Below are 27,189 nucleotides of genomic sequence, written 5' to 3' on the forward strand. Positions count from 1 at the left end.
ACAAAATCAATACACAAAAACCAGTTGCATTTCTATATCCTAACAATGAACAAACTAAAAAGGAAATTAAGAGAGCAATTTCATTTACAATAGCATCAAAAAGAATAAAATACTTAGCAGTAAACTTAACCAAGGAGGCAAAAGATTTGTGCAATGAAAACTACAAAACATTGCTGAAAGAGATTAAAGAAGACACAAGTAAATGGAAAGGCACCCATGTCCATGGACTGGAAGAATTAATACTGTTAAGATGTCAGTATGACCCCCAACAGCTATAGCTATTTCTTTTCAGAAGTAGAAAATTTTTTTCTAAAATTCATTTGAAATCTCAAAAAAGCCTGAATAATCAAAACCATTTTGAGAAAGAATAAAGTTGGAACTTTCACACTCTTTACTTCCAAAACTAGCACAACAGTTAATTAGTGGAAGCAACCCAAGTGTCTGGTGACAGAAGACTGGATAAACAAAATGTGGTATGTACATAAAATGGAACATTTTTAGCCTTAAAAAGGGATGAATCTCTGACATGTGCTACAACATAGATGAATCTTGAAGACATGATACTAAGTGAAATAAGCCAGTCCCAAAAAGACAAATACTGTATAATTCCACTTATATGAGTTAGCTAGAGTAGTCAAATTCATAGAGCCACTCAAAGTAAAATGGTGGTTGCCAGGGGCTGGGAGAAAGGGAAGAATAGGATATTAATGTTTAATGAACATAGAGTTTCAGTTCTGCAAGATGAAAAATTTCTAGAGATTGTTTACACAACAATGTGAATATACTTAACACTACTGAAATGTATACTTACATATAGTTAAGACAGTGAATTTTATATTATGCATTTCTTATGACAATTTTTTTTCCAAGGGGGATAATTAGGGTTTTTTTTTTAATGGAGGTACTGGGAATTGAAACCAGGACCTCAGGCATGCTAAGCATGCACTCTTACCACTAAGCTGTACCTTTCCTCTTATGACAATTTTTAAAAATGAGGAACAGAAGGCAATGGGATGGCATATTCAAAGTGCTAAAGGAAATTGTCATCCAAGAATTCTTTATTCAACAAAATTATCCTAAAGGTCGTTTCCAGGTAAACAAACACAAAGAATTTGTTGCTAGTAGACCTGCCTTACAAGACATTCTAAAGGAAGTTCTCCAGGATGAAAGGAAGTGACACCAGATAGTCACTTGAATTTACACAAGGAAATAAAGATCTCTGGTAATAAAGTGACAAATTAGATTATTGGTAAAGGTAATAAAATAGATCACCATATGTGGGAGCCCACGATTGGGTTAACAAATTGTAACAGACCCCAGCAGCTTATCTCCTTAAAGAAGAGCAAATGTTCTTAGTAACTGCCTTGCTTGTATAGTTGAGGTTTTAGACAGCACTCTGCTCCTTGCAAAGCAAGGACCCAGGCCCTCGGCTATAAACCCTGGGCGTGCCTGCTGTTAGACAGTCTTGTATCCCCAAAGCAAGGAACTGGCTGGGCTGGTGGTCTGCTTTAACGTATCTGTAAGAATGTATCTTATTCCCCTCTTCCCATGACTTCCCTAAAGGTAAACTGCAGGCCCCCAAAGGAACGAGTCTTAGGCTGGAATGGTAAACAAGTTATAAACAGCTGCAGACTCAGAGGTGAGAAGGCTGGTTAGCCAATGACGGGTAAGACCCCCAGAGGGGGGCCCCCTAAGACAGGCACAGCCACGTGAGTCCAAGAAAAATGTTAAATTAAGCAGCTGCTTCTCAGACGGTCCGCGCTGACAAGCTGTAAGGCTCGAGGATGTCAACACAAACATGACTTACCAAAACATAAAGGGTCTTCTGACCTTAAGCCAGACTCTACAATCTAGATCCCACTCTGTCTTTCCCTAAATTCTTGCATTCCATCATACAACTGTCAGTGATTTCTCCTTTGATTGTACACAGTAAATGTGGGGGAATTTGAGAGGTTTGTGGAGTTGGCTCCTGACTCCCTCTCGCTCTCTTGACCTTTCCACAGAATCTTGAGTAATTCATTCCGTTTCGGTGGGACTTCTGCTGGCCAGAACCCACAACTGGTGACTAACCCACAACCATAAAATACCATATATATAATTTCTCTTTTATTATCTTAACTGATTTAAAATTTAAAATTATATAAAACAATCAACGATAAAAGTGTACTGTTGAGCTTATGACATACAAAGAAGAGGGGAGGGACTGAAGCAAAGGTTTTGTGTATTACTGAAATTAAATTGATATTATTCCAAACTAGATTCTTCCAAATTAAGATGCTAATTATATTCCCCAGGGGAAATACTAAGAAATATAAATATACTTTAAAATATAGTAAAAGAAACAACGAGGGGAATAAAATGTTGCGAATATCTACTTGACACAAAAGAAGGTAATGAGGTTGGGACAGTTGGGGAAAAAAAAAGACAATATATATAGAAAACAAATAGAAAAATGACAGACATAACTCCTACCTTTTCAGTAATTACATTGAATATAAATGGATTAAACTGTCCAATTAAAAGTAGAGTTTAAAGAATGGATTTTTAAAAACATGATCCCACTATATTAATGTCTACAAGAGACATACTTGAGAGCCAAATATGCATACAGGTTGAAAATAAAAGGATGAAAAAGATGTATCATGCAAATAGACATATAAATGCAAAAGAGAGCTATGGTACCTATATTAATATCAGGTAAAATAGACTAAGAGTAAATTTGTTACTAACATCAAATAAGGATATTTTATAGTGATAAAAGGGTAAGTCAGGGAGACAACCATTATAAAATATTTATTCATCTAATAACAGTACCCCAAAATACACAAAAAACAAACTGACAGAATCAAAGGGATAATTCAACAATAGAGACTTCAGTGCCCTATTTTCAATAATTAATATAAATAGGTAGAAGATCAATAAGAAAACAGAAGACATGAAAAACACTATAAAACAACTGGACCTTACAGGCATCTAGGGAAACACAACAACACACAGCAGACAACAGCAGAATACACATTCTTCTCAAATGTACACAAAACATTCTTCACGATGTACCATAAGTTAGTAAAACAAGCCTCAATAAATTTTAAAAGACTGAAATGATTCAAAATGTGTTTTCCAACCACAACTGAATAAAATAACAGAAAAATTTTTGGAAATTCAGAAATACATGAAAATTAAACAACAAATTCCTGAAAACCAGTGAGTAAAAAAGAAATCACAGGGGAAATGAGAAAATACTTTGAACTGAATGCAAACAAAACACAAAACATCAAAACTTAGGGGATACAGCTAAAACAGTGCATAGAGGGAAGTTTACAACCATAAATGCCTATATTTAAAAATGAGAATGATCTCAAATCAATAACGTACACTTCCATCATGAGAAACTAATTTTTAAAAAAAGAGCAAAATAAATCCAAAACAAGTTGCAGGAATGAAATAATATAAAGTGGAAATAAATAAAATAAATACTAGAAAAACAACAAAGAAAATCAATGAAACCAAAGGCTGGTTCTTTGAAACTATTAACAAAACTGACAAACCTTCAGCTAGACTGACCCAGGTGAAAAGAGAGGACATATATTAATAAAATTGGAATGAATGAGGAGATACGACTACCCAGAAAATACTATGAGCAGTTGTGTAACAACAATTTAGATAACCTAGATGAAATGGACAAGTTCCTAGAAAGACACAAACTACCAACACTAAGAAAGAAATTGAAAGTCTGAACAGATAACAAGCAAAAAGATTGGATTAGGAATCAAAAAGTTTCCCACAAAGAAGAGGCCAGGCCCAGAAGGCTTCAGTGGTGAACTCTGACAAGAGTTTAAGGGAGACTTAATATCAATCCTTCTCAAACACTTTAAAAAATAAGAGGGAATATTTCCCAACTTATTCTATTGAGATAGGCTGGGACTTGGGACCTGGGACCCTTTATTGAAGTGCTTGCACCTGGACAAATGCCTCCTCCAGCAACAGAGCACAGAGAAATTATAAGGGACTAAAAACAACTGCATGCATGGGCAGTTAGGGCAAATTATGAACAATAAGATGCAAAAAGGCCAAAACCCAAGTACCACTTCTGAGGTGCCAGAAGCAAAAGCAAAGTACTGTGGCATGATTCCTGCACCCAACACCACCAAGGGGGTGGGAAGCCCAACTAAGCCACCCATCTGGCCTGACCCATGCTCAACCCATTTAAGGAATCAACCCACCCTCCTTGGAGAGCAAGCAAGGGCACCTGTTTCTTATTTTCGCTCCCTTGTGCTGCAGCGCAAGCCTCAATAAAGCCTTGCCAGAAATTTCTTATCTGACCTTTTATCAATTTCTATTGATTAAAGAGCCCAAGGACCTGGGTCAGGAACACTGTGAGACCAATATTACTCTGATACCAAAACCAGGAAAAGAGATCACAAAACTAAGGGAAAAAACAAAAAAACAAAAAAACCTAGGAAGACTAAGATAAACAACATCCCTTTGTGACTCCAAATGCAAAAATTCTTTAAAAAAAAATTTTAGCAAACCAAATCCAGCAAAATATAGAAAGGATTAACTATGATCAAGCGGAATTTATCTCAGGAATACACGGTTAGTTTAACATACAAAAAAACAATCAATGCAATACACCATACTAACAGAACAAAGGACAAAAAACACACGATCATCTCAATAGACACAGAAAAAGAATTTGGCAAAATCCAACACCTTTTCATGATTTAAAAAAATACACTGCAAATGAAAAATACAAAGGAACTTTCTCGATTAATTAAGCGCATCTATGAAAAAAACACAGCTAATTCATACTTAATGGTGAACGACTGAATACTTCCTCTTTGAGATTCGGAACAAGACAAGGATTTCTGCTCTGGGCACTTTAATTCAGCGTTTCACTGGAGGTTCTAGCCAGGAAATTAGGCAACAAAGATTAATGAGCCATCACTTCCCAGAAGGGAATAAGTAAACTATCCCCATTTGCAGATGTCATGATCTTGCATACAGAAAATCCTAAGAGGACTACAAAAATACCAAAACAAACAAACAAAACCCTAGTAGAAACAGCAGTAGTAAAGTTGATTGCAGAGCAGAAAATCAATAAAAATCATCTGAACTTCTATACACTTACGAACAATCCAAAAATGAACAATTTCATTCGTAACAGTATCAATAAGAATAAAATACTTTGGAATGAAACAAACATGAACAGTGAAAATTATGTCATTGCCAAGAGTAAAAGAAATCTAAATAAACAGACATTCTGTGTCTAAAGACATTCTGTGTCATTATTTATAGAAAATTCTCTTCTATTTGATTAATAGATCTAACTCAATCCTTATAAAAATCCAAGAAAGTCCTTTTTTCCACAGAGATTGATTAGCTGTTTCTAAAATTTATATTAAAAGACAAATGGCTTAGAATAACAAAAACAATCTTGAAAAAGAATAACAAAATTAGAGGACATAATTTCCCAATTTCAAAACTTAGTACATAAAAACGAATATATGTATGTTCACATATGACTGAAGCATTGTGCCGTACACCAGAAATCGACACAACATTGTAAACTGACTATACTTCAATAAAAATACATACATACCAAAAGGAACTTACTATAAACTACAGTAATAAAGAGAGTGTGGACTGTAAATCTTAAAAAAAAAAAAAAAAAAGCTTTAAGGATATATTGCACAACACAGGGAATATAGCAAATGCATTATAACTCTAAATGATATATAATCTTTAAAATTGTAAATCACTATATTGTATATTTGTAACTTATATAATGTTGTGTATCAACTATATGTCAATCAAAAAAAAATTCTCAATAAAGAGAGTGTAGAACTGAATAAGGATGGACATATATATCAATACCAGAAGTGAAAGCCCAGAAATGAACACTTACATTTATAGTCAAATTATTTTCAAGAAAGGAACCAAGAGACAACTGGATACCTATATGCAAAAGAATGAAGTTGGACCCCGTACATCACACTGTTCACAAAATTTAACTCAAAATGGTCAGAAACCTAAATGTAGAGTTAAAACTATAAATCTCTTAGGACAAAATCTTTGTGACCTTGGGTTAGGCAAGGGTTTTGTCACCAGAAAAGCCCACTGGGGTCCCACGGGAAAGTAAGATACACTCTGGGTGATAAGATAGGGTCTAACTTCTTTTGTGCTTAGTCTAGTTTCACTTGCCTGTAGGGCGCCCTGTGCGGAGGCCTTGCACCTAGCACCGTGGATTAGAGTCTCCAGCGCAGAACTGCTGCACGCAACACCCGGACTTGGCGAGCCTTCTGGACAAACACTGAACTTCACACGTCAATTCAAGATGGCGGCAGCGGCCGTGTGCATGAGGCAGAAAGCCCCATAAAAAGACCGGCAGGACCCCTAAGCAGGGCCAATGCTCTCCTCTCAGCACCAACCGGTTCCCCGGCTCAGAAGCTTTATCTCACTTTTTGCCTCTAAAGCGGCTAACTTACACCTAGAATTCTATTGGTTCCCTGAGCTCACTTCTGATTGGTTACTTCCTTCACTTCTGATTGGTTATCTCTCTCACTTCTGATTGGTTATTACTCTCACTCCTGATTGGTTATTAATCTCACTTCTGATTGGTCCACTTTCCTAACTTCTGATTGGTCCATTTGTAGTACTTCATTTGCATGGAGCTCACTCCTGATTGGTCTATTTCTACAAAGCTTATTTCTGGTTGGTCAACTTCTGTTGTACGGTATTTGCATGTGATGTTGCAAAGTGTAAAACTTGCAGCCTATAAAAGGCCTGTGTAAAGCTACGGTCAGGGTCTAGAGCTTGAAGTGTTAAGTATCTCGGGTTTGCTGGCGTAATAAAGTTGAGTTCTCCAACTCCCTGAGTGCTGCTTGGTTTCTCGCCTGGGTCCAGTTTGCTGTCACAACGGAGCTGTAACCCATTTTTCCGCAACACGCGGAGACTGCGCCTGTCACCGAGAACTGGCGGGTGAGCAGCACAGCTGGGCCTGCACCCAACCCACAAGAACTTTGCCCCTTTCCATGGACAGGAGCCCTATGAAGCAGCCCCACCCCACAGCTTATGGGGGAGAGCTCCATGCTCTAGAGCAGAAGCTGGTATTTCATGCTTTAGGTCAAGGAATCAAATTCCTTTGCTTCTGAACCAGATTCAGTCTCATTCTGTTGACTTGAACAACATGGAGCAGGAGGACCCTGTTGAGGCTCAGCTCATCAAAAGGGTCACTAATACAAAATAGATAAACGTTAAGGTCCTACAGGATAGCACCAAGAACTATGTTCAATATCTTGTAATAGCCTATAATGAAAAAGAATATTAAAAGGATATATATACATATACATGCATAACTGAATCACTATGCTATACACCAGAAATTAACGCATTCTAAACTGACTGTACTTCAATTAAAAAAATTTGAATGCGACAATGAATATGTGTACGTTCATGTATAACTGAAAAATTGTGCCCTAAACTGGAAATTGACACATTGTAAACTGACTATAACTCAATAAAATGAAATTTAAATAAATTTTAAAAATAAAAATTTTTTAAATTAAAAAAGTAAGTTTCTTAGATACAAGCGCAAAAGCAAGTTTGTAAAATTAATAAACTGAAATTCATCAAAATATAAAACATTACAAGTCACCATGAAGACAATCTATTCACTAGAAGGAAATGTTTGCAAGTACTGTATCTGCTTAAACATGTATATCTAAAATATATAGGACACTTTAGTGGGTCGTGGAGCGGTCGCTCGCAGTCCCCTTTGCAAATGGGCTCCATGGCCTAGCATCCGTGTCCCCTTCACCTGTGACTGTGCGCCGAGGCCTGTGAGGGGTCGCTGCCCAGGTTTCCAACCAGCCCACAAGCAAGGGCATGGCAACCATCCCCTCCAGCGGCTCGCTCGCTCGGGGCCACCCACGACTACTACCGGGGCCACCGGGGTTCCACTTGCAGTATCAGCTGCTGCGGAGGTGCAGGGTACCATCCCCCACTGCCCAGGTCTCCCCAAGCTGACCCATGACACTGGTGGGCTAGCTTCTTTTTCGGGAAGTCCACTCTCGCATTCATTGCCACAGTGTTGGAGTCCCCAGAGCACTCGAAATTGCCCCAGGCCTCCACTTGTACGACCACCTGTGACCTGGCTTGGGAAGCCATGGGGAAGCAGTAGCCTGGTGGCCAGCCTGGCAAAACCAACTCCAGGCCCCCATCTTGAGTGGCCGCCACCAGTTGCCAGGCTTCCTTCCAAGGCGCTAGGCTCATAAGAGCATGGTCCCCAACCCACCAACCCCACCCCCAGCCTAAGCAGACTACAGCCAGCGGAAACAGTTGGGTTCTTTTAATATCAAAATAGCAAAACACCAAAAAAGGAAATTGAGAGAACCCCACCCTTTACTACCCAAGCCACACAAGAGATTTCCTGAAACCTCGTAACCCTATGCCTTTCACCAGTAGAAAATAAACTCCAAGCAGCCATCAAAAAAATAAAATAAAATAAAATATATAGGACACTTTAATAGAATATGACTCAACAAAAAGACAAGTAATCCAATTTAAAAACAGGCAAAGTAACTGAATAGATATTTCACCAAAGAAGCTATATGAACATCCAACAAGCATATAAGATGTTCAGCATTGTTAGTCATTAGAGAGATGTCCACCACAATGAGATATCACTTCATACCACAAGAATGACTATAATCAAAAGAAGAAAGATAATAACAAGCAAGGATGAAACTAGAATCCTCAATAAATTGGTGGAAATGTAAAGTTTGGCAGTGTCATAAGAAATTTTCTATATGACCCAGCAATTGCACTCCTAGGAACATTTACCCAAGAGGGTAAGGAAAACATGTGTCCACACAAAAACTTGTGTATGAATATTCATAGCAGCATTATACACAATAGGCAAAAAGTGGAAACAACCCAAATGTCCATCAATGGATGAATGAACAAATAAAATTTATTATACACACACGATGGAATACTATTCAGCTATAAAGAGGAATGAAGTGCTAATACATGTTAAAACATGGACAAGTGTCAAAAACATTATGCTAAGTGAAGTAGCCAGACATAAAAGGCCACACACTGGATGATTCCCTGTATGTGAGATGTCCAGAAAAGGCAAATCTATAGAGACAGTAAGTAATTTAGTAGTTGACTGGGGCTGGGGATGGGGAAAGGGGAGTGACTGCAAATGAGCATGAGGGATCTTTCTGGGGTAGTAGAATGTTCTAAAACTTAATTGTGGTGATGGTTGCACAACTCTGTACATTTGTTAAAAATTATTGAGTTGTACACTTTAAAATAAAAAGACCTGGCAAAAACAAAAACAATGAAAAAAGAATATACAATTTCTTCATCCATTCTACTGTTGATAAACATTTGGGTAGTTTGCAGGTTGGAGCTATTATAAATGCTGCTGCTATTGACATTCTTGTATATGTCATTTGGTGGACATATGTACACATTTCTCTTAGGTATATATCTAAGAGTAGAATTTCCAGGTTATAGGATATGCATTTATTCTGCTTTAGTAAGTACTGCCACAGGATTTTCCCAGGTCTTCTACCAATTTACATCTTCATCATCAGTGTGTGAAATTTCTAGTTGCCTTGCTGACACTTGGCATTATCTGTCATTTCCTTTTCAGCCATTCTGATGGGTGTGTCGTGGTACCTCATTATGGTTTTAATTTGCATACCCCTGGTGACTCATGAAATTGAACGCCATTTCAAGTTTGTTTTGGTATTTTTGCCACTTGGAAATTTTCTTTGTGAAATGGCTGGTTTAAGAATTTTTACCCCTCTTCCCCTCAAAGTAGTCTGTCATTTTCTCATTGATTTTTGTGGGAGTTCTCTATATATTCTGGATAAGATGTGTTTTTTCAATACCGCTCTCTGACTCGACTTTTCACTTTCTTAACAGTGTCTTTTGATGAACACATTTTTGCTTTAATGTGGTCTAATTTACCCATTTTTTTTCTTATCATTAGTATTGTTTTATATTCCCAGTTAAGAGATCGTCTCCTACTTTTAGGTCATGAAGGTATTTTCTTGTTTTCTTCTAAAGTATTTATTGTTTTACCTTTCACATTTATATCAACAACCAAGCTGAAATTGATTTTATATATATAGTTTGAGGTAATGGGTCAATAGTCCTTATTTTTTTTCCCATTTGGATAATTGATTGATATGACACTTTATTTTGTTTTATTTTGTTTTATTTTTTTAAGCGCAGCAGCTTTATAGTAAGTCTTGAATCTGATGAGCATGTCTTCCAACTTTGCTTTTCTTCGTCAGAATTGCCTTGGCCATTCTTGGTCTCCTGTCTCTCCATTGAAATTTTAGAATCTGCTTGTAATAAAAGCCATCCTGAGGAGGGAAAGTATAGTGCAGTGGGTTCAATCCCCAGTACCTCCATTAAAAATAAATAAATAAACCTAATTACCTCCGCCCAACAAATTTTTCTAAATAAAAAATAGAAATAAATAAAAGTATTTTTAAAATTTAAAAATCCTTTTTAAAAAAAAGCCATCCTGGGAACAAACAATCCTAAACTTTGTATGGAACAACAAAAGACCCCAAATAGCCAAAGCAATCTTGAGAAAGAGCAAAGCTGGAGGCATTATGATCTTTGATTTCAAACTACATTACAAAACTATAGCCATATAGTAAATGAAATCTTGCCACTTGCAAACACTCTGACAGACCTTGAGGGCATTATGCTAAGTGAAATGTCAGACAGAGAAAGACAAATATATATGATGTCACCTATACGCAGAATTTAAAAAAAAAAAAACAAGCTTATACAGAGAACAGATTGGTGGTTGCCAGAGGCAGGAGGCGGGTGGACAAAAGGGTGAAGGGGGCAAAAAAGTTACAAACTTCCAGTTATAAAATTAATAAGTCATGGGGATCTAATAGTCAGCATGATGATGACTATAGTTAATAATATTACATTGCCTATTTGAAAGTTGCTAAGAGAGTCAACCTCAAAAGTTCTCATTACACACCCAAAAAAATTGTAGCTATGCATGGTGGCAGATGTTAACTAGTTTTATTGTGGTGATCATTTCACAAAATATACAAATATTGAATCACTATGTTGTACACCTGAAACTAATATAATACATCTCAATTATACTCAATAAAATTTTATTAATTAAAAAAATAAGTTTATTCTTAAATATGAAGAGAAGAAAATGTCTCAAGTGATTATGGAAAAACATTTTTCCAGTAACATTTAAAAATAATAATCTGCAAGTAAATTGTAAACATCATGACACTCCATTTTAAAAAAATGTATAGTCAGTGAGTCACACATGTAGTGAATTGTGTAACAGACCTGGAGCACTAGTGTTTTAAAACCTACTTTGAAGCTGGGAAAAGCCTGGTTTTCAAACAGAGGCAGGATGTATCTTCCTTTATGTCTGCATGTAGAAACATTTTCCCACATCAGATTTATAGAGATATTTCTTAAAAGCCATATGAAACAAATTTTAGGCAGTGTTCTCTCAGTGAATGGAAGTTATACTCAGTGACGACACTCCATTCTTAAATACTTCAAACACATAGCTTTCTTTCAAGAATAAAGACATTCTATATTTTTGAAAATTTTTAGTGGGATTGCCTTAAATCTATAGATCAATTTGAAGAAATGAGAAGTAGACTCTTTATAATACTGAGTCTTTCAATCTATTTTCATGGTATATTCCGCCATCCATTTACCTTTTCTTTATTTTTTTTTTCAAAACTACTTTGCAGTTTTCAATGTTGAAGTCTTGCACAACTTTCATTAGATACATTTCTATCTTTTAAGTTAGTTATGGTATTATATAACATTTTAAATTTCCAGTTACAATTTTAAAATGGTCTCATCTTTAAGTATCTATTTACATGTTGCTCATTTATAGAAATAAAATCAGCTTTTGAATATTGACCTTGAGTGCAGCAACCATGCTAAATTTACTTATCGATTCCAATAGCTTCTGTAAATTCTTTTGGAAACTTCTCTGTACCCAATCATGTCATATGAATAATGATAGCTTTATTTCTTCCTTTCTAATTCTTATGCCTTTTATTTCTTTTTCTTGGCTTATTGCACTGGGTATCATTCTAGTACAATGTTAAAGAGAAGTGGTGAGAGTGACCTAAATCACTTATCCAGTATACTATCCTATTTGTAGGAAAAAGGGGTACTGGGGCTATATGAGCATATATGTTTAGAATCTTTGAATCTTTCTGGAAAGATATGCTTATGCCTGGTAACCTGTCACTAAGGCAGCAACTGATGGGACTAGGGTTTAAATCTAGAGCCAACGGCAACCACCCTAGTGGCCAATGTAATGGGTTGGTTGGAGAACTCAAACCAATAGGCATGCTCTGAAATGGAAGGAAAACCTGTCTCATCAGACTTTAAAACCCAGAGAGCAGAATCACAGCCAAATTCTCACACCAGGAAAGAGAGTCCCAAATGGGATGCAGGAATGGGGGCTTGTACCATTATTTAGAAGGGAACATGGCCCAGAGAAAAGATTCTTCCCTCTAATTAGGTTTTCTGGGCATTTCATGGCTCTGCTTTCCTATTGCTTTCTCTTGGGACTTTTCATCCACATCTCAGAAACTCTCAAATCACAAATCACTATAAAATTATTATTGAAGATAGCAACAAGTTTATACTGTATAGCACAGGGAACTATATTCAGTATCTTGTAGTAACCTACGGTGAAAAAGAATATGAAAACTAATATATGTATGTTCCTGTATGACTGAAGTATTGTGCTGTACACTGGAAATTGACATATTGTAAACTGACTACACTTCAATAAAAATATATTGTTGAAGAAAATGGCAAGAGTAGTTACCTCTGGGAAATGTAACTGGGGGTCAGGAGACAGGGAGAGAGGTTTGGTTTTTACTGTTATATCATGCATACATGTTATGGGCTGAATACCTGTATGATTCCAAAATTCCTATGCTGAAATCTAATCCCCAATGTGATGTTGGAAGTGGGGCCTTTGAGAGGTACTTAGGTCCTGAGGGTGGAACACTCATGAATGGGATGAATGTCCTTATAAGAAGCTTGAAATCTAGTTCACTCTGTCTTTCCTCCACGTGAGGATACAATGAGAAGTTGGCGGTCTATACCCTGAAAGAAGCTCCCCACCAGGACCTGACCCTGCTGGCATCATGAATGCGAATTTTCAGCCTCTAAAACAGTAAGAAATAAATTTTTCTGTTGTTGATAAGCCACTCAATTCACATTATTTTGTCATAGCAGCTGAGCTAACATGTAATACTGATTCAAAACCAAATCTAGTATCTATTTATTTTATAATAATAAATAACTCAATTAGATGTTAAATTACCACTCAGTTGAAAAGACAGTTATGGGGAAAGCACCCCTCTCCGAGAGTGTGTGTGAGTGTCAGTCCATCTTCCCAAAACCCAATGTGCTTCTGATGTGGAGAAGAGAGTGGCACAGAAGCCAAGACCTTCTCTGGGAAAGGAGTGAGCAGGAGCTGTGCTCAATGAGGGATGTGAGGAGGGGGAGCCATGGCTGACCTATGGAGACTGCAGAAGCAGCAGCCACAGAGTAAGACACAGACCCAGAGAGAAACTTGATCACAAAGACAGCAGGGTGCCGGAACAGGAAGTGGAGGACCCCCAGGGGATCCTTGGAGACAGTCCCATCTCCACAAGTCCCTATGACATATCTCCACCCCAGAAGTCATGAGCATGTCCTGTTCCTCAAAGACACTGGCTCAGGTGAGACTCTTCCACTGACCCTCAAACCATCTTGTGAAGGCGGCTGCCTCTTCTGGCTCCAGAACCCCCCAGGCTGGTCAAGGTGGGCTGGTGACTCTGGAGGCCTCCTGCCTGCCGTGGACCAGAGTAGGGGGCTGAGCGGCTCAAGGAAGCCCCAGTGCCACCCTGCCCTCCCCAGCTCTTCCCCAGCCCAGTTGTTTCTGGGCATTCCTTGTCCCTGCCTGGGAGGCCAAGGCAAATTCTTGCTGTGTTTACAAATGGCCATAAATATGTGACCTCCCTCTCCAGCTGACCGGTCTTGTAAGAGTTTTCTGGAGCCATTAGGCAAGAGGGCCCCTGCCTGGGTTGGAGGAATGTCTTTCCGCTCCATTTGGAGCAGCCCCCCTTGCTAGACTCCCACCTTCCAGGAGACTCCCCTCCACTCTCTTGTCCTAACTCCTGCAGTTGGATCTTAATCCTGCAGTTGGGACTTTCCAAAAGCCTCACTAGACCTATTCCCAGAATCTCCTCCTCTCCACGCCACCCATCAAGGAGCTGGAGCACTGCGTGAGGTAGGGAGAAGGTTTCTCAGAGCCCCGAAGAGTGAGAGGGAGCCAAGTGCAGAGGAAAGAACACTGGACCACCCTGAAATTCTCCCTGAACCCAGTTATGATGTTTATAATAACAGATGATCATATGTGCCTCACTCTTTTATGTGGATTAATTTATTTAATCCTCACAAAAATCCTCTCAAGTGGGTACTGTGGTTTTCCCCGTGTTAAAGAGAAGGAAACAGGCACTGGGACGTTAGGAGGCTTGCCGAGGTCTACAGCTGTAAGTGATAAAGCCAGGGTGCAAACCTAGGTAGTTCGATTCCAAAATTTAGGCTTTCGACTCAGGCATTCTACTGCCTCTCACAGTCCCTGGGCGAGATCCCAGCTCGGAGTTTTTGGTAATGCTGTTTCTTCCTCCTGGAGTGCTCCTACTCCCTTCTCCACTGGCAAGATGCACCCTTCCATGCCTACCCAAGTACTTCCCCTTCCTCTTCCAGAGAGCACTGCATGGCATCCTTCTCTGGCCACCAGTCTGCCACTTCCTTCCACCATGTGGTAGACACGCCATGTAGTCTTTGCCCAGTCGTGACATCACTCCCCACTGAGCCATAAGCGTTTCTAGGCAGGCCCTGGGCCTTGTCCATCATGGTGTCGCCAGCCTCAAGCACACAGCAGGCCTCTCCAAGAGTTGTTCAAAGTTCCAGATGGGGCTGGCCTCAGCCTCTGACTTTCTGCAGAACTTAGGATAAATCCCTGCCCTTCTCTGGCCTCCAAGTTTCCTGGGAGTAAGATTTTTCTCTGTTCCTCGGCTGCTGAAAGCCTCATCTCTCCTTGCCAGGGAAATCACCTGAGGACCTTTTCTCCATGCTCTAAAGGAGAGAGACTGGGAGCTGCTAGTTGGGCCAGCCTGAGGTTCTGAGATTGGCCTTGGACTGTCTTGGAGGAAAGTCTGAGTCACCTTCCTGTCTGGGGATAGAGTTTAACTGCTCTCTCTTTGGTAATTAAGTGTCAGAAAAGGTCCTGACCCCTCTATCCAAAGCTCCACTCTCCTGCTCAGTCCCTGAGGAGGAGGGTCATTCAGCTACAATACCGGGTTGATATTATCTGTTATTAAATATCATATACTATACCCCTACCCATTCATCCAGAGTGCTGCATATTTGCAAACCAGGGAGGCAGAGAGTGGATGGTTAAGACAACAGGCCGGGGTCGAGCCAGAGCTCCAGCTCCAGGGCTGCTGTGCCTGCCCCTCTTTGAGCCTCAGTTCCTCCATCTGTAAAATGGGACAAGTACCTTTTCTTGTGGGTCATTGTTGTGAAGAAAATACACGTAAGCCACACAGTCCGGGCAATGCTCAATGCCTGGCTTAGACCGTTGTATAAATAAAAAGATCCGTGAGCAACTTGGGAGCAAACAGCAGGTGTTCTGTTCACCTCCCTGCCCCCAGCAACCTCACACATGATAAATATCCAAAAGACCTAAGGAAATATTTCACTGTCAGCTCTGCCCCTGTGGCTGTGTGTCTTTGGGCAATCTGCTTTCCCTCTCTGGGCCCAGCCTCTTTGGGGGTTGATGTGAAGTTGCCTAAGCTCACACTTAATATCAATGCCCAAGGGAGTGGCAAGTAACATTAGGGACTCTGCGGTCAGCAGAACTGGCTGGTTTGATTTCCATCTCCTGCAATAACTAATTAACACAAAGTACTTTGACTCCTCTAAGCCTCAGTTTCCTGATCTGTAAAATGTGTCCAGTTTGTCCTTATTTCTCAGTATTATTTTGAAACTTGAAAACATGAAGACTGCTTGGCACAAACTCAGAACATTGTTAAGTGCTGAATTAATTAAAGATTATCTAAGGGTGAAAGGAGAAAGTGGTGGGGATATGGAGAGGATGGTTGTAAATCACATGTGAACCCAGAAGAGGCAGCAAACAATTCTAGCTGGTGAGGCGTGGAGAGGGAAGGTGACTTCTCCTTGGAGAAGATGGGCCTGGAGGCACAAAGAGGGAAGGCGACCTACCCAATGCCACACAGCCATTGTGGCAGAGCGGAAGGGACTCAACAGCTCTGGCCCCAGTTTGGGCTGGGAGGCAGCGATCTGTTACAGGGTCAAGCAGGAGCTTACAGATGACCTCTGGGAAAGTCATGTGCTGTTCTTCATTGTGCACTCAGGAAGCTCCAATTTCTTCTCCTCTTTCTGAGAACAAAGGGCTCCTAAAACAAACGAATCTTGGTCTAAGCTCCATTTCACTCAGTGAATGAATTGTTTAAAATTATATCTCAGAGCAGACAGTTTACCTCTGCCAATTTCACCCTCCAATCTGCGGGATGTGCCCTAGACTCTGAGGCAGGACTGGGTTCAAGACTGCTCTGGGCCTCAGTTTCCCCTTCTACAGGTATTCGTGTCCTCTTGCAAACCACCACCAAGATATATTATTAAATGGTGTAGGGTGGGAAGTGGGGAGGAACAGTGCTGTGTGTATAAAAGACTACAGCCTTAGGACAGGAGGCAGGGGAATACCTGTAAGTATTTGCTTGAACATACAAAGATGTCCCAGAGGGCTGCATGAGGAACTGGTAGGAAAGGCTGCCCTGGGGGAAGGAAACTGGGGTCAAGATTGGAAGGAAAGTGTTTCACTTTTATTCTTTTGCACCTTTTGAAAGTCAAGTTATGTAAATATATGATGTAAACTAATTTTAAAGGTTTGGAAGCCAGCATTTTTTTTTAAATTATATAACAGTGACTGCAGTTTTGATTTCCTTTTCACACATTAAGGCTCAAAGAGGAAAATCCCAACAGGCAGGCTCTCTGGCCAGAGACTTCCTGATGTCAGTGGAAGAAGGCAGGAGGAAGAAAGGACAAATATGGTTCAACAAATTCAAAACTTACTTTGAAAAGTACAGAAAGAAAAGTGAAATCATTCTCTTTCCCTCCCCAGAGATAACCTCTGAAAATAGCTTTTTGTGATTCATTGTGGGTCAGAGGGGTGGGGACCTAAATAAATACAAACCAAAGGTAAGTAAAACAGACATTATGAAAGGCAAGTTTCCATTTAACTTAACACTTCTGTCTGGTAGGAGCTATGTCTACGGGTGATTTTGTCCTGTTTCTCTGTGCACCCGGCTGGGCTTAATTCTTGGACCAGAATGCAAGCCAAGAGGCTTCCTAGAAGCATCATTCCTGTCTTCTCAAAGTGAGGCAGTGACATCCCCAGCTGGCTCCTGGGGAGGGGGAGGCCACCCAGAGCCTGCCTGCCCAAGGATCTGACCCTGGCAAATAACTTCATGCCTGGCTGTGCCCACTTGGTTATCCGTCACCAGAACGCAAGCACCTCCCCACCTGGACTGAGAAAGCTGGTAAACATTTCCAGAACACAGATACCTCTTCCTAACATCTCCATGATAAAAATACTACATGTTCATGGAAAAACAAAATTCCAACAGCACAGAGAATGGAAACTCTTTTCTCATTTCCTCTCCGTAAAAGGAACTGATTTACCAACGAGGTTTCTTGGCATTCTCTCAAAGTCATCTGTAGGTCAGCCCTGGGGCGGGAAGGGCAATGATGCCCATTCTATAGATGAAGAAACTGAGCCTTGGATAGAGGAAAAGACTGTTGAGGCCACCTGGCTGAAATGTGGCAAAGTAGAGATTTGAACTTGACTCTCTTGCCTTCAAGTCTACAAATTTCCACGTCCACCATGGTGTCAGCTCTGAATGATTCCATCCCAGGTTTATAGTGCTTCTCTGCCGCATCCCTTATCCCACACATCCACACAAAACACTCACACTTGCACACAAAACACACGTGTGACTAACCCAGCCACGCAAAAATGCCCCCGCCACATTCACACACTGGCCCAGCCAGGTGCCCTCACCTCCATAGACACACATCCATCTCTAAACCAACACACACACTTGCACACAACCACACATGATCAATCTGCATACTTCTGACAGACACACTTCAACACACCCATGGACACAGACACGGACACACGGCCCATCCCCACCCAACTCCCCACAGATCCTCGGACAGGCCACATTTTCCTCTCAGCTGAGCTGTCCACAGAGGCTCTGCCTCTCCGCCCAGTGGAATTCCAACTGCTCTCTTCTGGGCCAGCAGATGCCACCTGTCCCCAGCCACAGCTGGGCTCCCTACCTCTAGGCCCTTCCCCTCTAGGCCAAGATTCTAAGGCAGCAGAATTCTGAGGCTCCTGTCCTCACCCCTGCAGCCCTGATATCTCATGAGTTTTGGTGAAGAACCAAACAGTTCACCACTCCCTCTTCCTGAGGTCAACGTGCACAGATATCTTGAAGGGGACCTTGTCTGGAAGATAAAAATCCCAACCCTGAGATGAAAGCCCAGCCCTAACTCTCACTCCAGCCCCGGCGACCCTAATCTTCTCCAGTGGCTCCTACTTGTGGAATGTTCCCGAATCCCTTGCCTCCTTTCCCCCCAAAAGTCCTCAGAGGATGGAAGCATGCATGTTCAGTCTGACCCCAGGCTCTTCTATAAGTGTGGCTCCTGAACACACCAGAGACATGAGATGACCCTCCTGAAAACACACTCCTGCCCCCACACCTACTTGGGGTCCCCAGGCTGGCGCAGAGTGGACACTCACCGGGCGGCTGAGTCGGGTGGAAAGAGGAGCGTTCCTCTGTTCCGTAGCCTGATGTTAACCAGGAGAGACCTACTCCCCCCAAAATGCAATCTCGGGGATTAGTGCGCAAGGGCTGAGGTCCTTAGTTGGGGTGCTGTAAATAACTGTAGGAAAGACTCTGAATTTAGGACTCATTCATTTATTCTCTCAATTAACAAATGTTTCCAGAGCACCTACCTACGAGATGCCAGGTGCTGGGGATCAGTGGTGAGTGGAGGGCCTAGGCAGGCCCTGCCCACACGGAGTGTGGGGTCCAGTGGGGATACATGTGGCTTAGGAATCACACACACACACACACTCACACACACTTACACTCACACACACACTCACACACCATGCCAAGGGTTCTGGTGCAGACAGGGAGCTGACCCAGGCTGGAGGCCAGCTTCCCCAGCAAGGGGGTGTCCAATGGACAGCCCATATCTGTTAAGAGCACTGAGGCCCTTCAGCACTGCTGAGTCTTTTTCAGAGTACCTGACCTAGAAAAATATTGCATCAGTCTCTGTCTCATTTTGGGGGGAGCTTGATAAACCAAGATTCTCACGCTATATACCTGAGGAAACCTTTGGAGAACAAAGGAGACATCAGTAATGCTTTTTTTGTTTTTTGAATGAAAAGTAATTTTCATGGCCTTTTTCTTCTTTTGCTTTGCAAAGCAGTGAATTTAGGGGACATGGCTCCCCCAGGATGTCTCTAGCTGGGAGCAGGGCACTCTGATTTTGTACTACTCAGTGACACCTTACTGGGACTCAGTGAGTCCACCTGGCGCTTGTCCCAACCCCTGCTGGCAAGTCCTCTGTTGACGTCCAAGGATGTAGGTATGTTTTCTAGGATCTGGATGCCAGCAGCCACAGAAAGGGACTGCAGGAAGCGGGCCTAGAGAAAACAGAAAGCATGAAGTCTATCAAAAGATCAGAGGGGAACTGGGAGCTATTTGAGGATGAGAGAATTTCTAAAGGAAATGCTGAAACTCTGAGTGGCTCTGTGCTGGTGGGAAAGTCCCACAGATGCTGGTTCCTTTCCCTCCCCAGAACTGGGGGACCTTCTCGGTCTCCTTGGAATCCCCATTTTGATGGGCTTGGGCATCGAACATAGCCTGCAATGCTGGGTTTCAGCATTTCAGGGGCCCAGATCTGATTCTGGACAGCTGGGGAAATGGCTGCACTGGCCTAAGGCCCTCACGACACATACAGAAAATATGTGATGGCTGAAGGGAAAATGGAATAGTTAACTCTTTGTATTGCACTCCCCCCCAAGATCCCTGGCTTCCCTGGAGAAATCAGTGGCCCATCTTAACCCCTGAGGCTCCTTTATTCTACCCTCTGTTCTCATCAGTCCCACTCTCAGGCCTTTGCTCATGCTGTGCCCCCTACCTGGATGCCTTCCCCTTCCGCTCAACCCCTGCGGAGCGGACCCATCCTTCTGTGCCCGCCTGCTCCAGCAAGCCTCCTCCTCTGTGGCATCCTTGGAGTTCTTTTCCAGTGGGGCTGCATCACTTAATTGGGTAGGCTCCGATCCCTGCTCCTGATACTTTACAGGTGAGTCATCGAGGCCAGTACTTTCCAATAGAAACATAACACAAGCCACATACCTAATTAAAATCTTCTAATAGCAACTCTGAAAAAGTAAACAGAAACAGATGACATTCATTCTAATAATATGTTTTATTTAATACAACATAGCCAAAGTATTATCACTTCAGCATATCTGTACTAAAAATCAATAATCAAATAGAGTTGACCCTTGAATGACACTGAAGTTAGGGGTGCTGACCCTCCACACAGTCAAAAATCTGTGTATAACATCTAGTCTGCCCTGTATCCATGACCCCTCCCTACCTGCTGCAGATCGCGTAGTACTGTAGTACTAACTCTTGAAGAAATCCCCGCATAAGCGGACCCACACAGCTCCAACCCAAGTCATTCAAGGATCAATTGTAGTTTACATCTTTATTTTCATACTTTCTTTGAAATATACTTTTAAAAACTTTTTTAATTGAGTTATAGTCATTTTACAATGTTATGTCAAATTCCAGTGTAGAGCACATTTTTTCAGTTATGCATGAACATACATATATTCATTGTCACATTTTTTTTGCTGTGAGCTACCACAAGATCTTGTACATATTTCCCTGTGCTATACAGTATAATCTTGTTTATCTATCCTGCATGTGTATGTCAGTATCTACAAATTCTGAACTCCCAGTCTGTCCCTTCCCACCCCCCTCCCCCTTGGCAACCACAAGTTTGTATTCTATGTCTATGAGTCTGTTTCTGTTTTGTATTTATGTTTTTTGGTTTTTTTAGATTCCACATATGAGTGATCTCATATGGTATTTTTCTTTCTCTTTCTGGCTTACTTCACTTAGAATGACATTCTCCAGGGACATCCATGTTGCTGCAAATGGTGTTATGTTGTTGGTTTTTATGGCTGAATAGTATTCCATTGTATAAATATACTACATCTTCATTATCGAGTCACCTGTTGATTTAGTCTGTTTCCATGTCTTGGCTATTGTAAATAGTGTTGCTATGAACATTGGGGTACAGGTGTCTTTTTGAAGTAGGGTTTCTTCTGGATATATGCCCAGGAGCAGGATTACTGGGTCATATGGTAAGTCTATTCCTAGTCTTTTGAGGAATCTCCATACTGTTTTCCACAGTGACTGCACCAAACTGCATTCCCACCAGCAGTGTAGGAGGGTTCCCTTTTCTCCACAGCCTCTCCAGCATTTGTCATTTGTGGACTTTTGAATGATGGCCATTCTGACTGGTGTGAGATGATACCTCATTGTAGTTTTGATTAGCATTTCTCTGATAATTAGTGATATTGAGCATTTTTTCATGTGCCTATTGATCATTTGTATTTCTTCCTTGGAGAATTGCTTGTTTAGGTCTTCTGCCCATTTTTGGATTGGGTTGTTTGTTTTTTTCTTATTAAGTCATATGAGCTGCTTGATCGTATAGCTGGAGATCAAGCCTTTGTCGGTTTCATTTGCAAAAATTTTCTCCCATTCCATAGGTTGTCATTTTGTTTTCCTTATGGTTTCCTTTGCTGTGCAGAAGCTTGTAAGTTTAATAAGGTCCCATTTGTTTATTCTTGCTTTTATTTCTATTGCTTGGGTAGACTGCCCTAAGAGAACATTTTTGAGATGTATGTCAGATAATGTTTTGCCTGAAATATACTTCATATATTACATTTTGGATCCATCTCAATTCAGTGTAGCCACATTGCAAATGCTCAATAGCCAGCTTGTGGCTACCTGTTAGCCAGTATAGGTCTAGGCCATATTAGTCTTTGGGTTACCTGTGACAGAAGTCCATGCTAAACTGCCTTAAGTGGAAAAAGGCATTGGCTGATGAAACTGAAAAGACCAGGGATGGATAATTTCAGGCACAGTTTGGTCCAGGTGTTCCAATAATATCAATGTCATCAGAAATCTGACTTCCTGTATTTTTCAGCTCTTCTTCTCAAGCAGGCTCTGAATGGCATAGCAAAGACAGCTACCACCAGCCTCAGATCTGCTCCTATCAGCTCAGCCACCTGACCCCCACATCCAGCTTCTCTTCTTCAAGAGTTTCCACTCTGCCAAACTCCCACTGGACCAACTGGAATCATGTGTTCATTTCTGAACCAATCACTGTGTAGCTAGGTGAATGAAACTGACTGATTTGTCAGACCTGAGTCACATGCCCATTTCCCCCACATGGTAGGAGTATAACATCAGAGTCATATGGCCTGCCTGGACAGAGAGTAGGGGAGGGGTTGTTTCCCAAAGGATAATAGGGGAGGGGATGGGGAGAAGGAGGAGGAGGGATGAGTGGTGAGAGTGAGAGGTGGCCAAAGTAGGGGTAGGATTGAATCAAAAGGGGTTCCCAAAGAGTGCTTGAGTATCAGGTCAAACAGGAAGGCCATAAAATAGTCCTGAGGAAGTATTCAAAATCTTTAATGACTTGTATGGCACCTGCCAATGAGGACGGATAACATCCTTTGTGCTAGAGCCAGCCAGCAGGGAGGTTGATGGACTTTGGGGAATCAGGAGTGGGAAGGGGCAGGGGGTGCAGATGAGGGGTGACTCAGGGCAGCTCTGTTTACCAATTAGTACTTTAGTAGTTTATGCTGTCGACAGGACTACGGCCATAGGGAGAGAACCAGGAGAACATCCAGTGCCTAGACCTCAGACACCGCGTCCCTCTTCACCCCTGTGGTAAGCACTCAGCCCACCCTGGGAGAGAGCTTTGGGCTGGTGGCACCCTAGGCAGGACACAAAAACCTTTTAGCCAAAAGAAGCAGAGTAGATGGGACCTGTGAGAGGGTCTGGAGGTCCTTGAGGCTCAGAAGGGCAAAAGGAGCTGATGTGTCAATACAGAGGGCTGGCACGTGAGTCAGAGCTAAAGGCTTAGAAGAAGGCAAGGGGTCATGAATGGCCTCACCGGGGGAGACTTCCTGAGCTCCACTTGAGAGGGACAGAAGACTGACTTGACGAGCCCAGGGAATTTACCCATCCATCCATCCATCCATCCATTTGTCTGGTCATCCGCTCATGCAGTACTTATGTATCAAGTTCCTGCTATGTGATGGGCGTTGAACACCTGGTGAACAAGATGGCCAGGGTTCCTGCCTTCACAGAGCACAGAGCCTTGTGGGAGAGAAACGTGATCATGAAATAAGCTAGCAAATAAGCACACTGATTTTGCATCTGTCGGAAGGAGGCCAGGTTGGAAGCGAGTGGGAGGTGGGGTGAGGGCCATTTTAACCAGGATGCTGACACAGGAATGACAAAAGGAGCCAGCCCTGCGTGAGTTGGGTGGAGATGGCACCACACTGAGAAAACAGCAAGTTAAAAGCCCCCAGGAGGGAACATGCTTTGTGTACTGGAGGAACAGAAAGGTGGGGGCAGGAGGCTGGGGGTGAGAGATGAGGTTGGGGAGGTGAGCAAGGCTGGCTCAGGACATTGTGGTTACAGAGATGTCCCTAGGGACACTGCTGCAAAGTCAGTGTGGCAGGTGGGAATATGCTCCACGATATTCACCAGGTGCAAGAAATGGAACATTGTTTTATTTTTCTGGGCTAACACTTAAAGCATTGATTCTATTGCACATACTCTAAATGTTCAGCATGCATTAACTCTTCAATCTTTCTAACTCCTTGAAGCAGATACTATCCTTAAATCCATTTTACAGGCTGGGAAACTGAAGAACAGAAGAGAGAGGCTAAAGAACTCCCTATGTCCCCAGAACTAGCAGAAGCAGGATCTGAACTCAGGTTGTTCCAGAATTTACATGCAGACATGCTCAGCCATGTTGCCTCAAGTTCAAATTGACTTTGTACCCCTTGCTTATTGGAATGGTTAGCTACGGAGTGCCCCACCCCATTCCTGGGGTTCTCTTTCCAGGGTGACCAAAGGCTTTGGAGGCATGATAGGCAGTCCACAGAACTTGGAAGTGAACTCCTGGTGGTTGGTCCATTCTGGTCATCATTGTCCATATGATCCATTCAAAATCAGGAAACTGGGTTGCCCATCTCTCCACGCCAAGGGTGGACCTGGGGTCTTTGGCTCTGGGTCCAGAGGGACCAAGCACTTCCTATCCCATCAGAGATCCATACCTGCTTCATCCACTTCACCCTTGAGCTCCCCGCTTGGTGAGCCAAGATGCCCAGACTGGGCCTTGGCAGGGATTTACTACTGGCTTCTGATGACTTCTGTTCCTGCTCCTTGGCCAAGGAAACTAGAGCCTGAAGCACAAAAACTTGGCAATGCTACTTGGACTGGCTTTCTGGGAAAAGCCTACCATTTCTTTTATCTCCCTCAGTAAGTAATGAAAACAGGACTAAAAATAACGTCTCCAAGTCCAGCCTGCCACCTTAGTTGGAAAGACCTCGTGGCTTTTTTGTTTGTTTGCTTTTGAGACATAATGTGAAGGAAGCACCTATCACAGCTCTAGGCTCAGAATAGTTCTCAAGAAGGAATATTAAGCCAGAAAAATCAGGCTCCACTTACCAGTTGTGTGACTCTGGGTAAGTTACTTGGCTTCTCTGAGTCTCATTTTCCTCATCTGTAAAATGGGGGTGTGGGTGGTAATGATAATCTGTGCGTGATATTATGAACCCTAAGTGAAATAATGGATGCAAAGGAAATGTTCACTAAGACTCAGCTTCCTGCCACCCTTTTCCCATGCAGAGGCGGTGATGGGTGCCAAGATCACAGGGATGCTAGGATTAGGATTTCCCCTTTCAGGGCCCTTGTTTGGCTGAGCACTAGGTCCCTACTTGGCCGTCTGACTCCATCTGTGTTTTAGGGCTGAGCAGAGCCATGCTGGGAATTCCCCAGTTGCTACCAGACTTTCCAGGCTGAGCTCAGTGGACTTTCCTCTCCCAACCTAGACAAATGCCCAAAGTGGATAAGAGTGAGGCCTGTCTGTTGAGGATCCATCGTTGGTGTCCAGGTGCTAATAAGAAGAGAATGAGATAGACAGAAATAGTGGCCCTTTCCCATTTTTGGTCTTGAGGGTATGAGGCTGGAATGGGGTCCTGAAATGGCTTTCCCAGGCCAGGAATCAGGCACCTAAAACGTGTTGGGGGAGGAAGGCTGACCATCCACCCAAACCCAGGAGGTAGAGTTGAGGGGGGGGGCCAGCATTGACCCCCATCAAATGAGCATTTTCTCCCAGCCAGACCAGGAGGGCAGCAGGCAGAGCAGGGCTGGCTTGGGCTCCAGCTACGTTCTTGCCACTGTTTTCTCATCTTTAAAATGATGCCCACTCAGAAAGATTGGTGGTATAAGGCATGAAGGGAGGGTTCCAGAAGTGGAGAGCCCAGGGCTTCTCCCCCAAAGAGGACCTTGGCAAATCACTCAGCCTGTGTGAGCCTGAGCTCCCTGGTCTGCAAAATGGGGCAGGACTAGGGAGCTAGCAGCTCCTGTCAAAGCACTGGCCTCAAAGGGAAATTGTGAACATCTGGTAACCTCTGTGGTCTTGGTGACTTTCCGTTGCAGCTCTGCATCCCCTCTCTCTACATTTGCACCCGCCTCACACACACACTAGCCAGCCAGCAGGCTTGTCCATTTTACCTCCAAGACACATCTTGAATCTTGAACTCGACCACTTCCCTGATCCAGTCATCATCATCTCTCACCCTCCTTTCCATGGGCTTCTCCCTGGACTCTGATTTTTCTCTTGGCCTCTCACATCCATTCTCCATACAGCAACAAAAGGGATCAGTTTGAAAGGCGAACTGAATCATGTCACTCCCCTGCTTAAAACACTCCAGTGACTCCAACACACACAGAAGAAAATCCAAATCCTATCCCTGGCATCCCAGACCTGTGGGGTTCAGCCTCCTCCCACCCTTACCCTTGCCCCACTGGCCTTGCTGCCCCTCCAACAGACACCCCCCCCCCCCAGGACCTTTGCACTGGCTATGCATCCCACCTAGAACACTGCCACTCCCGGCTTTGACTGTGCTTGTCTCTCCCTTTTGAATTCAGTGTCATCTCCCCTGAGAGGAAATGCCCCCTGATCACCCTCCCAATGAGAGGTTCTAGTTACTCTTGACTACTGGAGACTTTTTTTTTAAGGTAAAATCATGATTCTCACATAAGTATAAAATGAACACAAGTTGAAGATTTCATTTAACTCAGTAATTTATGGAGAAACCAGTAAGATGTTACAGATGACTCAAAGGAGAATTCAGAGACACACATATATTGGCGATAAGAAATGATAAAATGGATTTATCATATAGATGTAAAAATGGTCATTATCCACAGGACAATAATTAATTGCATTCCACTCCAACAAAATCCACTTGCATTTCCATGGACAGGAATCATTTTTATGTAGAAGTAATGAAAGGTGCAGGCCCTGGAGAATCAGATAGCCAGAACTGGTACCCCAGACAAGACACCTAGTTATCATTTTTGGCCTATTTCAAAGTCTCTTACAAGTTTCCTGACATCCTCTTTCTTGCACTTAGAAACAACTGAACTTTTTTTTTTTTCCATTTTGTCTTTCACCTATTTCTTATCTTTCTCCTTTTGCCCCAGGCTTGAATGTATCTTGAGGACAGAAATTCCGTTTTGTACACGGCATCTAGAAGGGTGTCTGACATATAACAACACAGCAGGTGTTCAGTAAATGCCTGAGGGTGCCCTTTCCTGTGTCCAGGGCAATTTGTATTTTAGGAGAGGACACAAAAGAGGTCATTGATGA

General features: G+C 42.3%; 1 protein-coding gene across 5 annotated transcripts in view; it reads right to left on the bottom strand.

The window, feature by feature from the left end:
- Positions 1–27,189, bottom strand: part of CCL22 (C-C motif chemokine ligand 22) — a 69,343-nt gene that overhangs the window by 24,871 nt on the left and 17,283 nt on the right. For 2 of the 5 annotated variants that reach the window (XR_010382293.1, XM_031458385.2), the window contains exon 1: positions 6,205–6,437. The exons of 1 other annotated variant lie outside the window; for it this stretch is intronic. The gene's annotated coding sequence lies outside the window, so the exon portion shown is untranslated. Of the gene's footprint in view, positions 1–6,204; positions 6,438–19,098; positions 19,856–20,352; positions 20,597–24,980; positions 25,036–27,189 lie in introns of those variants that run through there. 2 more of the 5 variants (XR_010382295.1, XR_010382294.1) reach the window with 2 other exon arrangements.

This window comes from Camelus dromedarius, chromosome 9, assembly GCF_036321535.1.
Source record: "Camelus dromedarius isolate mCamDro1 chromosome 9, mCamDro1.pat, whole genome shotgun sequence".
In the NCBI taxonomy this organism is placed as follows: domain Eukaryota; kingdom Metazoa; phylum Chordata; class Mammalia; order Artiodactyla; family Camelidae; genus Camelus; species Camelus dromedarius.